Below are 16,019 nucleotides of genomic sequence, written 5' to 3'. Positions count from 1 at the left end.
AAAAAAAATGTTTAAAAAAATTTAAAAAAAAGAATACTTTAAAGTAGACTGGGAGAAGTTAATTATACATCAGCATCTTACACTATAAGCTTAAAGAGTCCAAATAGATACATGCACTAGGGATAAAGGTAATATAAATAAATTAGAGAAAAAGGGAAGGATTTGCCATTCTTGGCCATAGAAAGCGAAAGAATTCTTTTTTCCCCCAACATTTTATTTTATTCTTCCAATTAAATGCTAAAATTTTTTCAGTAATTACCCACTTATATATTTATAAATTACACAATTTTCTTCCACTTTCCCTTTGCAACCTCCCCCCCCCCCCCAGCAGTGAACAGTCTAGGGTACATTGTATATGTACATTTGTGTTTAATATATTTATTTATTTATTAATCATTTTTCTGTATGAGGTATATGGACTAAGGGAAAAGAAAGAAAACCATGGAATAGGAAGGATAAACATAAAAGAAATTTTAAAAAAGTGAACATGGTGTTCATTCAGATTCTGTAAGGGGTTTTTTTTGGTTTTGTTTTGTTTTGTTTTGTGTTTTTCTTCATCTATATGTGGATGGTGTTGTCCATAACAGGTTTCTTAGGGTTGTTCTAGCCCTCTGACTGCTGAGAGGAGCTGTATCCATCAAGGTTGATGAACTCATAAAGTTGTTAATGTGTACAATGTTCTCTTGGTTCTGTTCCTTTTGCTCAGCATCATTTCCTGTAATTCTTTCCTTGCTTCTCTGGAAACATTCACGGTTTCTTATATTATTTATTTATCTATTTATTTGTCTGTTTATTTGTTTATCTATCTATCTATTATTTATCTATTATTTATTCATTCATTTATTCATTTATTATTAGGTTTTGTAAGGCAAATAGGGTTAAGTGGCTTGCCCAAGGCCACACAGCTAGGTAATTATTAAGTGTCTGAGGTTGGATTTGAACTCAGGTACTCCTGACTCCAAGGCCGGTGTTCTATCCACTGTGCCACCTAGCTGCCCCCTCATGGTTTTTTTTAATAGAACAATAGTTCTCTATTTCATTCATATACGATAACTTGCTCATTTTCCCATTGATGGGCATCCTCTTAATTTTGAATTCTTTGCCACTGCAAAAAGAGTTGCTATGAACATTTTGAACATGTGGGACTTTTCACATTTTTTAAAATGATTTCTTCTGATATAGACCTAGTATTGCTGGATCAAAGGATATGATCAGTTTTATTGTTCTTTGGGTATAGTTCCATATTGTTCTCCAGAATGGTTAGGTTAGTTCACAACTCCAATAATGCATTAATGTCCCAATCCTCCTACAACCTCTCCAACATAGATTTTCTGTCATCATAGTCAATTTGATAGGTGTGAGGTGGAATCTCATAGTTGTTTTAATTTGCATTTCTCTAATCAGTAATAATTTAGAGCATTTTCTAGGGGATTATATATAACTTTAATTTCTTCATTTGAAAACTACCTGTTCATATCCTTTAACCATTTATCATTTGGGGAATGACTTGTAACCTTATAAATTTGATTAAATTCTGTTTATTTTAGAAATGATACCTTTATCAGATTCCCTAACTATGAAAATTGTTTGCCAACTTTTTGTTTTTCTTCTAATCTTGGCAGTGTTGGTTTTATTAGTGCAAAATTTTTTAAATTTAATATAGTCAAAATCACCCATTGTGCAATTTATAATGTACTCTATTTCTTGTTTGGTCATAAATTTCTTCCCTTTCCATCAATCTGACAGACAGAGTATTTCTTGATCTGTTCATTGGTCTATGACGTCACCCTTCAGGTCTAAATCCTGTACCCATTTTTGACCTCATTTTAGTATAGGGTGTGAGGTCTATAACTAGTTTTGCCATACTACTTTTCAATTTTCCCAACAATTTTTGACAAAAATGGAGTCTTCCCAGAAGCTAATGTTTTTGAGTTTGTCAATAGATTGCTAGTCATTTACTGTTATTTCTTTTGTACCTATCCTAATCCATTAGTACATTATTCTATTTCTTAACCATTATCAGGCAGTTTTGATGATTACCACTTTATAGAATAGTTTTAGATCTGGTAGAGCTAGGCCATCTTCCTTTACATTTTTTCAACAGTTCCTTTGATAACCTTGTCCTTTGTTGCTCCAGATGAATTTTGTTACTATTTTCACTATTTACTAATTTTCCTAGCTTGGTAAAACAATTATTTAGTGGGGTTATTGGTATGACACTATATAAATAATTTGATTTAGGTAGAATTGTCATTTTTATTATATTAGCTTGAACTAATCATGAACTATTGACATTTCCCCAGTTGTTTAGATCTGATTTTATTTGTGTGAAAAGACTTTTGTAATTCTATTCATATAGTTACTGGGTTTGTCTTTGGAGGTAGATTCCCAAATATTTATTGTTGTCTGCAGTTACTTTAAATGGAATTTCTCTTGCCCTTGGGTTTTTTTTATTCATGTATAGAAATGTTGATATTTGATATCCTGCTACTTTGCTGAATTTGTTTATTCACGTTTTTTTTTGATGATTTTCTAGGGTTCTGTAAGTATACCATCATATCATTTGCAAAGAGTGAGAGTTTTGCTTCCTCACTGTCAATTCTAATTCCTTCAATTTCTATTTTTTAGAGTATGTTTTTTTTACTTGCCTTTTTTTTTGCAAGGCAATGGGGTTAAGTGACTTCCAAGGTCACACAGACAAGTAAGCATTAAATGTTTGAGGCCAAATTTGAACTCAAGTCCTCCTGACTCCATGGCCAATGCTCTATCCCCTGTGCCACCCAGCTGCCTCTCAATTTCTTTTTCTTCTCTTACTACTAAAGCTAGTATTTCTAACGTTATATTGACTATTAATGACAATGTTGGACATCCTTGTTTCACCCCAATCCTATTGAAAAAGCAAAATGCTCCTAGTTTATCCCCATTATCTAATATTTGGGTATGGTTTTAGATAGATGCTTCTTATTGTTTTAAGAAAAATTCCATTAATTCTTATATACTCTAGTGTTTTTAATAAGAAAGGATACTTCATTTTGTGAAAGACTTTTTCAACATCTTTTGAGATAATCATATGATTTCTGTTGGTTTCTTAATGATATGCTCAATTAGTTGAATGTTCTCCTAATATTGAATCATCCTTATTACTTGGTATAAATCCTACCTGATCATAGAATATTAATCTAGTAATAATTTGCTGTAATCTCTTTGCTAAAATTTTATTTAGGATTTATGCATCAATGTTCATTATCTATAATTTTCTTTGTCTGTTTTGACTCTTTCTGATTTAAATTATCAACACCATATTGGTGGCATAAAGGGAATTTGGCAGAATTCTTTCTTCTCCTATTTTTAAAAAGTTTAATGTAGAATTGGAATTAATTGTTCCTTAAATGTTTGGTAGAATTCACTTATAAATACATCTGGAACTGGAGACTTTTTCTTAGGAAGTTTATGTATTCTTCAATTTTTTTTTCTGAAATTAGAATTCTTTATTTTATTTCCTGGGTGTTTTGTATTTTTTGTAAATGTTCATCCATTTCATTCAAGTTAACAAGTTTATAGGCATACTGTTGGTCAAAATAATTCTGATTTATCTCTTTAATTTCCTCCTCATTGGTGCTGAGTTTACTGTTTTCATATTTGTTATTGGTAATTTGGTACTTTCTTTTTTAAAAAATTAGATTAACCAAAGGTTTATCTATTTTCTTGTTTTTTTCATAAAATCAACTCTTAATTTTATTTATAAGATAATGGGTTTCTTGCTTTCAATTTTTTAAATTTCTCCTTTGATTTTTAGAATTTCTAATTTGTTATCTAATAGTTCTTTAATTTGTTCTTTTTCTAGTTTTTTAGTGGCGTACCCAATTCATTGATCGCCTCTTTCTCTAACTCATATAAGCATTTAGAGACATTAAATTTCCTCTAAAATTGCTTTGACCATATTCCATAAATTTTAGCATGATGTTTCATTGTTATAATTTTCTTTGATGAAATGATTGATTAGTCTATGATTTGTAGTTTGATTCATTCATTATTTAAAATAAAGTTTTTTAGTTTCCAATTAATTTTTGGTTTTCCTTTCCATGACCCTTTATTACATATAATTTTTGTTGCATCAAGATTTGAAAAATATGCTTTATTTTTTCTGCCTTTCTGCATTTGCTTGTAAGGTTTCTATACCTTAATACTTAGTTAATTTTGGTATAGGTCTCATGTACTGCAGAGAAAAAAGGTATATTCTTTTCTATCCCCATTCAGTTTTCTCCAGAGGTTTATCATATCTAAGTTTTCTAAGATTTTATTCACCTTCTTAAAGTCTTTTGGGTTTATTTTGTGGTTAGATTTATCTAATTTTGAGAGGGGGAGGTCAAAGTCCCCTATTAAAAAACATTTTGCTATATTTGTCTCCTTGTAATTCATTGTTTCTCCTCTAAGAATTTGGACGTATAGCACTAGGTGCATAAGAGGTTCAATAATGACAACTTTGTTGTCTATGGTGCCTCTTAAGGAGATGTAGCTTCTTTCCTTATCCCTTTTAATGAGATCTATTTTTGCTTCTTTGTCTGAGATCAGCACTGCTACCCTTGATTATTTTACTTCCACTGAAACACAATATATTTTGCTCTGACCTTTTACTTTTTCCCTATGTATCTATCTGCTTCAAATGTTTCTTATAAACAATATATTGTTGGATTTTGGTTTTTAATCTATTCTGTTTATCCACTTCTGTTTTATGGGAGAGTTTATCCCATTCACATTTATGATCAAGATTAATAATTATATATTTTCTCCATGCTATCTTTCCTCATTTGTACTTTTCTCTTTCCTTTCCTCTTAGTCCTCCTCATCAATGCTTTGTTCCCTTTAATTTTTTAACTTTTCTTTTAAATTTAAATTTTCATTTTACTTTCACTTTTACTTTTGCATTGCCTTTTATCAGTTCCTATTTTCCTTTTCTTTTCCTTCCCCATCCTGCTTCCCTCTACAGTAGGATAGGTTTTTAGAACCCAACTGAGAATGTATGTAATTCCTTCTCTGGGTCAAATCTATTGTATAGGATTTACTCATTGTTCACACCCTTCCTTTTATCCCTCTACCATATATAGATCTTCATATCTCTTCACCAGGTTATTTATCCACTAATACCCAGCCTTCTACTGTAGTTCTTCTTTTTTATGTTTTTATTGTTTTGTTCCTATTTTGCAGTTACGTCCCCTTTGCCAAAATATACTTCTTTTATCTGACCTGATAGAAGTACCATTCTCAAAGGTTAATTGATGGACTGCTTAATTAATTGATAGGCAGCATTGCCTCATAGTCACTAACTGCCCTCCCTTCTTTTGTCTCATTAGAAATACACTACTTTAGTCATGAATCCCATAAAATTATAATCACTTCTTACCTTACCCCATTTTTATACCTTCCATGGACACATAATCCTTATGAACCAAAGCCAAATCATTTCATTAACCATTTGTACACCCCCTACTCCCTACTTGCATACTCCTTCTAATTGTAACCAAAGCAAGCAATGCAAAATATCTTCATGATGTTTTCATTTCTAGTTCCACTCAGTATTTTCTCTTCTTCCAACCATATAACACTCCAGTTATAACCTACACTTCTCCCTAACCTATGTATCCTATCTTTACCATTTGACACCTATCAGATTGAAAAAAACATCAAAAGTTGAAAAAATTGAAAAAAATACCCGTAAAGTAACTTTCAGGAAAAACAAATAGCCTTCTGTGAATATTTTTGAAATGTGGAACTTTTCCCATTTTTTATAGTTTCTTCTGGATATAGTATTGGTATCACTGGGTCAAAGGGCATGATCAGTTATATTGGTCTTTGGGCATAGTTTCCTATTGCTTTCCAAAATGGTTGGATCAGGGGTGGCTAGGTGGTGCAGTGGATAGAGCACTGGCCTTGAAGTCAGGAGCACCTGAGTTCAAATCTGACCTCCTAGCTGTGTGGCCTTGGGCAAGTCACTTAACCCCATTTGCTTTGCAAAAAAAAAAAAAAAACTAAAAATAATTAAAAATCAAAATGGTTGGATCAGTTCACAACCACACCAATAGTACATTAATGTTCTAATCCTCTCCAACATTGACTGTTTTCCCTTTATTCCATCTTTGTCAATCTGATAGGTGCGAAAAAGAAATTCATAGTTCTTTTAATTTGCATTTCTCTAATCAGTAATTATTTGGAGCATTTTTTCATATGATTACATATAATTTGAATTTCTTCATTAGAACACTATCTGTCATATCCTTTGACCATTTATCAATTGAGTAATGAATTATAACCTTGTTTTTTAAATTTTTTAAAGCTTTTTTTAAAATTTATTTTTGCAAGGCAATGGGGTTAAGTGGCTTGTCCAAGGTCACACAACTAGGTAATTATTAATTGTCTGAGCCCGGATTTGAACTCAGATTCTCCTGACTCCAGGGCCAGTGCTGTATCTACTGAGCCACATAGCCGCCCAGAATTGTAAACTTGTAAATTTGATGCAATTCTCTCTATATCCTAGAAATGAGATTGTTATCAGAATATCTAGCTGTAAAAATTGTTTCCCAGATTTCTGTCTTCTTTCTTATTTTGGAAGCATTGGTTTTATTAGTGCAAAACCTTTCTAATTTGATATAGCAAAAATCATCCATTTTGCAATTTATAGTATACTCTCTTTCTTGGTCATAATTTTCGACACTTTCCATAAATTCAACATTAATTGGTCTAGGATATCCCTCTTTATGTCTAAATCCTATATTCATTTTGGCCTTATTTGGTAAAGTAACCTTTTGTGAGATGTGGTTCTATGACTAGTTTTTTCCATATTATTTCTCAGTTTTCCTGACAATTTTTGTCAAATATTGAGGCTCATCCTGGAAACTAATGTCTTTGGGTTTGTCAAACAGTAGATTACTGCAGTCATTTACTAATTTCTTTTGAACCTATTCTGATCCACTGACCCATCATTCTATTCCTTAAAAAGTACTAGGCAGTTTTGGTGATGACTGCTGCTTTATAGCATAGCTTTAGATCTGGTAGAGCTAGGTCACCTTCCTTTACATTTCTTTTATCAGTTCCCTTGATATTCTTGCCTTTTGTTGCTCCATATACATTTTGTTACTAACTTTTTCTTGTTCAGTAAAATAGTTATTTGGTTGAATGAATAGCACTGAGTAAGTAATTTAATTTGGGTAGAATTGTCATTTTTATTATATTAGTTCAACCCTAACCACGAGCAATTGACATTTTTACAATTGTTTAGATCTGATTTTATTTGTGTGAGAAGTGCTTTGTAATTGTGCTTATATGGCTTCTGGATTTGTCTTGGGAGGTAGATTCCCAAGTATTTAAGGTTGTCTACAATTTCTCTTTCTAAGGCTTGCTTTTGAGCAAGCTTATTTTATATCCTGCTACTCTGCTGAATTTGTTAATTGTTTCAAGTATTCTTTTGGATAATTTACTTGGTTCTTCTAAGCATAACATCATATTATCTGCAATGAGTGAAAGCTTTGCTTCTTCATTGCCGATTTTTGAGTCCTTTAATTTATTTATTTTTGTCTTCTTGATAAAGTTAACATTTCTAATATTATATTGAATGGTAATGGTGATAATAAGCATCCTTGTTTCACCCCTGGTTTTACTGTAAATCCTCCTAGTTTATCCCCATTACTTATAATATTTATTGATGGTTTTAGATACAGCTTATTATTTTAAGGAAAGCTCCATTTATTCCTATACTCTCAAGTGTTTTTAATTGGAAAGAATGTTGCATTATGTCAACATTCTGTCAAGGATTTTTCAGCATCTACTGGGATAATCATATGATTTCTGTTGGCTTTGTTATTGATATGTTCAATTATGTTGAATGTTTTCCCAAATATTGAACTATCCTTGCCTACCTGGTATAAATTCTACCTGATCATGTTTATTAAGTTTATTGGCATAAGGTTAGGCAAAATAGCTCTGAATTATGTCTTTAATTTCCTCCTCACTGGTGGTTAGTTAGTTCACAATTTTCATTTTTGATACTAGTAATTTGGTATTCTTTCTTTTTATTAAATCAGATTTATCATGGTTTTTGGTGGATTAATTCGGATTAATTATGGTTTTTCCATAAAACCAACTTAGTTTTATTTATTAGGTAAATGGTTTTCTTTCTTCAGTTTTATTAATCTCTCTCCTGATTTTCAGATAAACTCATTCTTTAAAATTATGTTATTTCATTTCCAATTAATTTTTGGTTTATCTTTCCATGGCCCTTTATTGCATCATGATCAGGGTAAAGGTGAATGGTAAAGGTAAAAGGTAAAGCAAAATATATTCTGCTTTAGCTGAAGTAAAAAATATCAGGGTAGGGGCAGCTAGGTGGCGTAGTGGATAAAGCACTGGCCTTGGAATCAGGAGTACCTGGGTTCAAATCTGGTCTCAGACACTTAATAATTACCTAGCTGTGTGGTCTTGGGCAAGCCACTTAACCCCATTTGCCTTGCAAAAACCTAAAAAAATATCAGGGTAAATGATCCTGCTCCCAGATAAAGCAAAAGCAAAAATAGATCTCATTAAAAGGAATAAGTAAGGAAACTATTTAAATGGCACCATAGACATCGAAGTTTTATTAATATTAAACATGCATGCACTTAGTAGTATAGTATTCAAATTCTTAGAGGAAAAGCTGGGGGACCTCTACCTCCCTTTCTCAGAACTAGATAAATCTAACCACAAAATAAACAAGAAGGAAGTTAAGAAGGTGAATAAAATCTTAGAAAACTTAGATATGCTAGATCTCTGGGGAAAGCTTAATGGGGATAGAAAAGAATATACCTTTTTTTCTCCACAGTTCATGGCACCTATACCAAAATTGATATATGCTAGGGCATAAAAATCTTACAATCAAATGCAGAAAGGCAGAAATAATGAATACATACTTTTCAGATCATGGGGAAGAATTCTTGACAAAACATGGGTCGGAGATGCTTATAAAAGATAAAATGGGCAATTATGATGACATAAATGGTAGAATATTTTTTCAAAATCAATACAGTTAGAATTAAGGAAACTATCTTGGAACTGCTTTTTATAGAATATTACTCTGATAAAGTTTCTATATCCAAATTATACAGAGAAGTGAGATATATATATATATATATAAACTTTTTTTCCAGTAGGTTAAATATATAAGGGCAGCTAGGTGGTACAGTTAATAGTGTAATGGGTTTGAATCCAGACCCTTTCTACTTTCAAATATGGCCATAGATATTTAATTTCTGTGAGATCCTGGAAGAATCTCTCTCTCTTTTTTTTTTTTTAGGTTTTTGCAAGGCGGTGGGGTTAAATGGCTTGCCCAAGGCCACATAGCTAGGTAATTATTAAGTGTCTGAGGCTGGATTTGAACTAGGGTACTCCTGACTCCAGGGTTGGTGCTCTATCTACTATGCCACCTAGCTGCCCCTCTGGAAGAATCTCTTAACCCTATTGGCCTCAGCTGGAGAAGGAAATGGCATATCACCCCAGTATCTTTGCCAAGAAAATCCTAAATGAGATCACCAAAGATCAGACATGGCTGAAAAAAACTAAACAGCAGGAAAATATGAACAGGAAATATGCATAGAAGAAATGAAAGCTCTCAATAATCTCATGAGAAATACTCCAAATCACAAATAATACCAGAAGTGCAAATTACAGCATCTCTGAGGTTCCTCCTTAATCCCATTATTTTCGCCAAAGATGAAAGAAAAAGAAAATTACAATTGTTGGAGGGGTTGTGAGAGGACAGGGATTTTAATGTGGGGTTATGAATAAGTCCAATCATTCTGGAAAACAATCAAACTTTATTCCCAAAATATTGTCACTCTGTGATTAGGTGTAAATTTCAGAGAGAACAAAGAAAAAGTGAAAGTTTTCATATAAACAAAACATGATTTTAGCAGAATTTTTGTTTAGCAAAGAGCTGGAAACACAGGGAATCTTTTTTTTTTTTGGGGGGGGAGAAGATTGAGAGTTATGCAAGAATTGAAGAGATATTTCTCCTGATATCAAAAACAGGAAAAAAAGCATTGTTGAAACATTTTGAAATTATATAGCTGATGGAAGAAACAAATTCAGAATATGACACAGATGAACAAGGCAATTTTGGTATTACTGTATTATACTGAAAAGAAAGCAAGTGATATGTAATAGAAAATCATGGCTTCATATACCATTAACCAATTTTACTTTACTCTTTGTACATAAAAATGTTCATGTTTGTCAAGTTCATAGCAAAAAAGGGGGGAAGTCTAAAAGAAAAGAAAAAATGAAAATGAGGATTTTAGAAGACTTTTATAAAGTCATTCAGAATGAAATAAGCAGGTCTTGGAGACCATATGACTATAATACCATAGTATACCAAAGGCCATTGGAACACTGATTAATTAATTGTAAAGAATAATCTAGGTAGCTGAGAACTGATTAATACTATCTTCTCCTCTCAGGACAGGAGTGGGAGACTATGGATTTTAAATGCACTGTGGGATTCAGTAGTTGGAACAGTTGGCTTTACTTAAATGTTCTTTGGAAGACCAATTTAATTAATGAACACACCCAAAGCTCTAGAAGAATGATCAATCATGCTTATTATCTCTTGACAAGGTGATGGTCTAGAGCAGTGGTTCTCTAAGTATGATGTGTATGCCTCTTATGGTGCTGAGACCCTTTCATAAACATGAGTTTAGTATCATTTTTAATAAATTAATAAATACTTTAAAAATATATTTTCATTTCTAATACCACAAAAAATCAAAAGACATAACTCACATGAACAAAATCTGTTTGGATTAGAGTTACTATTCCAATAATTTTAGAGTTTTGGATTGGGTTTCAGGTAATAATTTTTGGAGTGTAAAGTGGTTCTGAGTCCACAGAGTTTGAGAACTATTAGCCAGGGATGAAGAATGAAGCATGCTTTTTTTTTTTTCAGATTTGAATAATATGTGGATTTATTTTGCTTGACTTCACTTACTTTTCATAATGGAAGATTTTTTTCAAATAAATTTATTTTTTGTTTGGGGAGGCAATTATGGAAAGAGGAGAGAGTAATAGTAATTGCAAATAGATCAGAAGAAAAGTTAACAAAGGACAAACCCCTCTCTGGGGTTTACTAGGCAGAGATACTAAGGTGGTTTGTCATTTTCTTCTCTAACTTATTTTACAGATTAGGAAATAGAAGCAAATGGGGTTGTGTTATGTCCAGAGTCACACAGCTAATAAGTATCTGAAACTGGATTTGAACTCATGGAAAAGAGTCTTCCTGACTAGCTTCCCCCAAATTGGAATTACTATATAAAATGCATAATATGCTTTCTAAAAATATCAAAGTATATATAATTGAGATACATGGTTTTAGATATACTTCTCTTTCTGTCATTTGCAGATAGAAATTATCCTTTTAATTGATGCCTATCACAATCATAGTTAAAAAGAGAATAAAAGAAAACAAGAAGTTAGAGGTGATAGGCAAAGTGGAGGCATGTGGTGTTGATGGCTTTCTCAGAGAAGGGGAGGAGAGATATAGAACAATAAAGTTATTAAGGATGGTAAGTTCTAGTGAAGAAAAAAGAAAGAATTTCCAGGAGAGATATTTTAAAAATCATTGGACTATCTGAAAGCCATGGCTAAAATAAGAACCATGGCAGCAGGGGTGGTTTTCAGATCTCTCAGCCCAGGGATTGCCAAGGATAATTGGGAAATTTAGCAGGAAAACTCTGCTGCACCAGAGTGAGAGAGGAGCCCAGTCGAGCACAGGCCTTAGCCCAGACCTGGTACCATAGGACCAGGAATAGACCTGGGAATCCACCTGGCATCTGTTTCCAGAGTGCTCAGTTCACAAGGTCTCCTTGCTCTCCCTGAGGCAGAACTCTGTGGTTTTGTCCATACTCAGATTGAAGTCACAGTCTGAGGTCCCAGTCTCAGGATAAGAAGCAGAGGCACAACAGAGCTTACTGCCTACAACAGAGCAGGGACCCTCCTCCCAGTTCCAGGGCAGAAAGGAGTGCTTATGATCACCCACAGAACAGAGCACAGGCCAGGAAAGAAGTCAGATCTTCTCAAAAGGAGTAATTGAGAACTTGCAGGTGGGGTGCTGGGGGTGGGGGGCAGGGAGTATCCATGAATCCAAGTACAAAAATAAAATCCCTCAAAAGCCTGGAATAGGGTTTCCACCACCCTGGAAATGTTTTATAGGTCAGTTGTTTTTCCATTGTGATATTTCACATTTTCTTCTAGTTTTTCATTCTTTTGGTTGTTTAGTTTTTCATTCTTTTGTTTTTGTCTTGTTTCTTGATTTCTTACAAAGTTATCAGCTTCCCTTCACTTCCATTCTACATTTTAAGGAATTCTTTTCTTCAGAGAGATTTTTTAAACTCTATTTCCATTTGTCTAATTTAGCACTCCCATCGACCCAGGCACCCCCTGGGACACAGGCCCCTGGTGGCCTTTTCCTGGATGACTGGATCCAGTTAGCTCCTGGGTAGCTCTGGTGAAACAGACCCTTCCTGTGAATCTTCCAATTGAGCTGGAAACACTCAGTATTTCTGTGGGTTCTGCCATTCGTGTTCTTCCATTGTTTAATGACTTTAATGAGTTTAATCTTTTCAGTTCCTCATAGACTTGTGAGGCATGTCTAATGCTCATAAAACTGAAAGAGTATTGGGTATAAAAACTTTCTTGTTCTTAGTTTGGCATTGTTTACTTTGACTCCCCTTTCTTGGACTGCATGGAATTCAGTCCAGAATATCAGTGCTGGCTTCACAAGAGGGGATACTGGATTCTGAGTCAGGAGACTTTAACTCTATACTCATTGTTGTTTGACCTCCAACAACCCAACTTACTTGTCTTGGCCCCAATTTTCTCATTTGGAAGATGAGAAAGGTTTGGATTAGTTGGCACCTAAAATACCTTCCTACTCACAATCTATGCTTTCACGACTATATCCATTCTTTTCTTTCCTCTCTACTCTCTTCTCTGTTTCTCTTCATCCTTCCTTCTTTTCTTTACTTCTCTGTTCCTCTCCTAGAAGTTTAGAGAGAATAAGAATGAGAGGGCTGGTCAGCATTATTTGGAGAGAGATAGAGTTCCTTGTTTCTTAACATTAATTGTAGAAGCTAACAACTGGCTTGTGAACCAACCAACTCAGTGAAAAAGTAATGTATGTAGGACATACTCTAAGCTTTATCTGCATTATTAAGACTTTCTCTATACTGTCTTCAATCTGGACAATCAATGAAACAATAAGTTTAACCTTGATCTATACTTCCTGCTAGCTGGTAGAAGCTGGCGCTCTTTTCTAATAATCAAAAAGTGCTTTCATTTTTTGGTAATTATGCCAAGAATTTTGGTAGTAAGGACAGGTCTATACATGCATTAGACTTGAACAGGCTATGAGGGCATAGGTCATTGGAAATCTGCATCAAGGGAGGGAGTGCCTATATTATTATGATCACACATTCATCAAAGCATCACAAAAGATTAGAGTTTTCACCCCAAGTGACTTGGCAGTAAATACTTAACCTTAAATGGCATCTAGGATTATAGAATCTCAGAAATGGAAGCGGCCTCACAGGTTCTTTTTAATCTAATATGTGAAGAATTCCCATTAAAATATTTCTGATGAAGCTTGTGATTTAGTGGCAGAATTTATGCCATCTGAGTGAGAGACTCACCCAGGTATGATTTTTAACCAATGCAAGATAGGTTTTGAAGGTCATTGTCTGGAGTCACTGTATCACAGATGAAGTCATATATTTAGGGATGGAAGAGATCTTAGAACTTATGGATCCTAAATCTTTTATTGTTTTTTCAGATAAGAAAACTGAGGCAAGAAAGGTTATTTGCCCAAAGTCTCACAGTTGATATCTGAAGCAGGATTAAAACTTGGGTCTTCTTGATTCGAAATACAGTACTCTATCCACTAGGTCTCCCTGCTGACTGATTGTAATCACATGACTTGGATTTTCTTTTGTTGACCAGAATCTAGACATTTGTACTTGTTTGTTTGTATTGATTCCTGAAACAGGAAGCTATCAGTTTGAAATCTCTCTTGAGGATATGACTGACAGGAATAATCAGAGTTATTAGCCATTTGATTTTAGAGTTGAAAGTGTCTAAATCATAAAATTTTCACATCCCATCCAACCATTACCATTGTTGGGGTGTTGCCCTGCTTCTCCCCAATGGACTAGAACTCTGCTCACCTCTAACACCCACATCTCCTGCTCCCTATGGAATTTAATCTACTTGATTTTGAAATTCCCATCCCAGGGCTACCATTTTGATTAGTGACAGGTGAGTGCAAACTTATCTAGTTCATTTTATTTCTATTATGGACTATTTAGGTACATTCCAAGAGCTTTTCAGAATTGTCCTAGAAATCAGAAGGATGGACTAAGAACAATGGGTAGAATGAACACAATCCAACAAGGACAGCTACCTAAAGGTGGAATGGGTTGTATAGAGAGATCAGGGGTTTCTTCCAGTGAATATGTTCAAGTGAAGGTTGAATGATCACTTTTTGCAGATGCTATAGAGCAGGAATCCTTAATTTAGGGGCCATAGAGCAACAAGAGGTCAATAGATAAATTTCAAGGGATCCATGAACTTATAAAAAATTATTTCAATAGAATTTGTTTCCTTTGTGATCCTATCTATTTCATTTTACATATTTTGAAAGAAGGATTCATAGGCAACCAAAGAGATGTCTGCATAGGCTGAGGATATCTGTTTATAGTAGAGAGAGACTAAATGGTTCCTAAGATTTCTGTGATTGCCTTGAAGTTTGGGGACTCCAAAGGCCATGTTTTTTCTGGGTGTGCTAACAATCTTTCAATGACTACTACTTAAGGCAACCCAGAGACAGATAGTAGTTCACTTACTTCGTTATTGAATTAATGACACTTTATTATATGCACTAAATATTAAGTAATCAAAGTTACAAGGAAGTAAACAGAAGCAAGACCAAAACTTTACCCATTTCTTGCACAGAGTGGATTGTAAAGAAATTTTGTTATATTTTTCTACATGTGTATTTAAGGCAAAGTGGGTGGCTTATAGTCTAAAACCATTAATCAGGAAATGATAAGCCCTTGATGATTAATATGCAGCCTGAAAGTGTAAGTCACATCCAAACAAACCTGTCCAGAGTTGCTAAACAGGGTTGTTCCCATTTGAATTTGATGCATGGGCTGTTCCTATAAAATTTGTAATTCATAATGTTATAGACAGATCAGGGATTTTCAATCAGTCATATAAGACAAAGCATTCAACTTCCATAAAAATGAAGTTGATAGTCATATTGCCCCCTGCTCAAAATCCTTCTGTGCCCCCCTATTACCTGCTACCTGCCTCAGTCTCCTCAATTGAAAAGTAGGATAATAATAGCACTTATTAAGATTACTCTGAATCTCGAATTAGATAATATTTGTAAAACTTTTTGCAAATTAAAGTGTTAAATAAATTCCATTATTATCATTGTTGTTTTATAGTAGATAAAGTTATTTCTTTCTTTTTTTCTCTTGAATCTTAATGTCTCCTTTCCTCCATGTAGATATTTTTTCAAGGAGTTTAATTTCTGATTATTCAGACTTCAATTATAGATCAAAGGATCACAGTCAAGAGAAAAGGTACAAAGTAATGATGCCACTCCTGACCAATACAGTGAATCCACTGCTAGACTAATTAAAACTACGTATGTGAAAAGTAATAGTATTTCTTAATCAATTAATATCTTATTCTAAGGACCTCAAAGCACTTTTATATCATTATTTAACCACTTTAAGAGAAATCACTAAGATTGAGAAAGGTGATAGAATTCCTTTCTGAGAAATGGAAGCACTTGGACCTACAAAATGTGTGTCATGAGGTTATGTCTATCTTTGTTGCACAATCATGTAGATCAAAGACAAAAACTGCTAACTAGTTGACTATTCTTTGCCAAATGACAACTTCTCTGGGGTTCAGTTTGCTCTTTTTTGTAATCA

This window comes from Macrotis lagotis, chromosome 2 (assembly GCF_037893015.1).
Source record: "Macrotis lagotis isolate mMagLag1 chromosome 2, bilby.v1.9.chrom.fasta, whole genome shotgun sequence".
Taxonomy (NCBI): domain Eukaryota; kingdom Metazoa; phylum Chordata; class Mammalia; order Peramelemorphia; family Peramelidae; genus Macrotis; species Macrotis lagotis.
Note: the sequence above shows the minus strand (reverse complement) of the source record.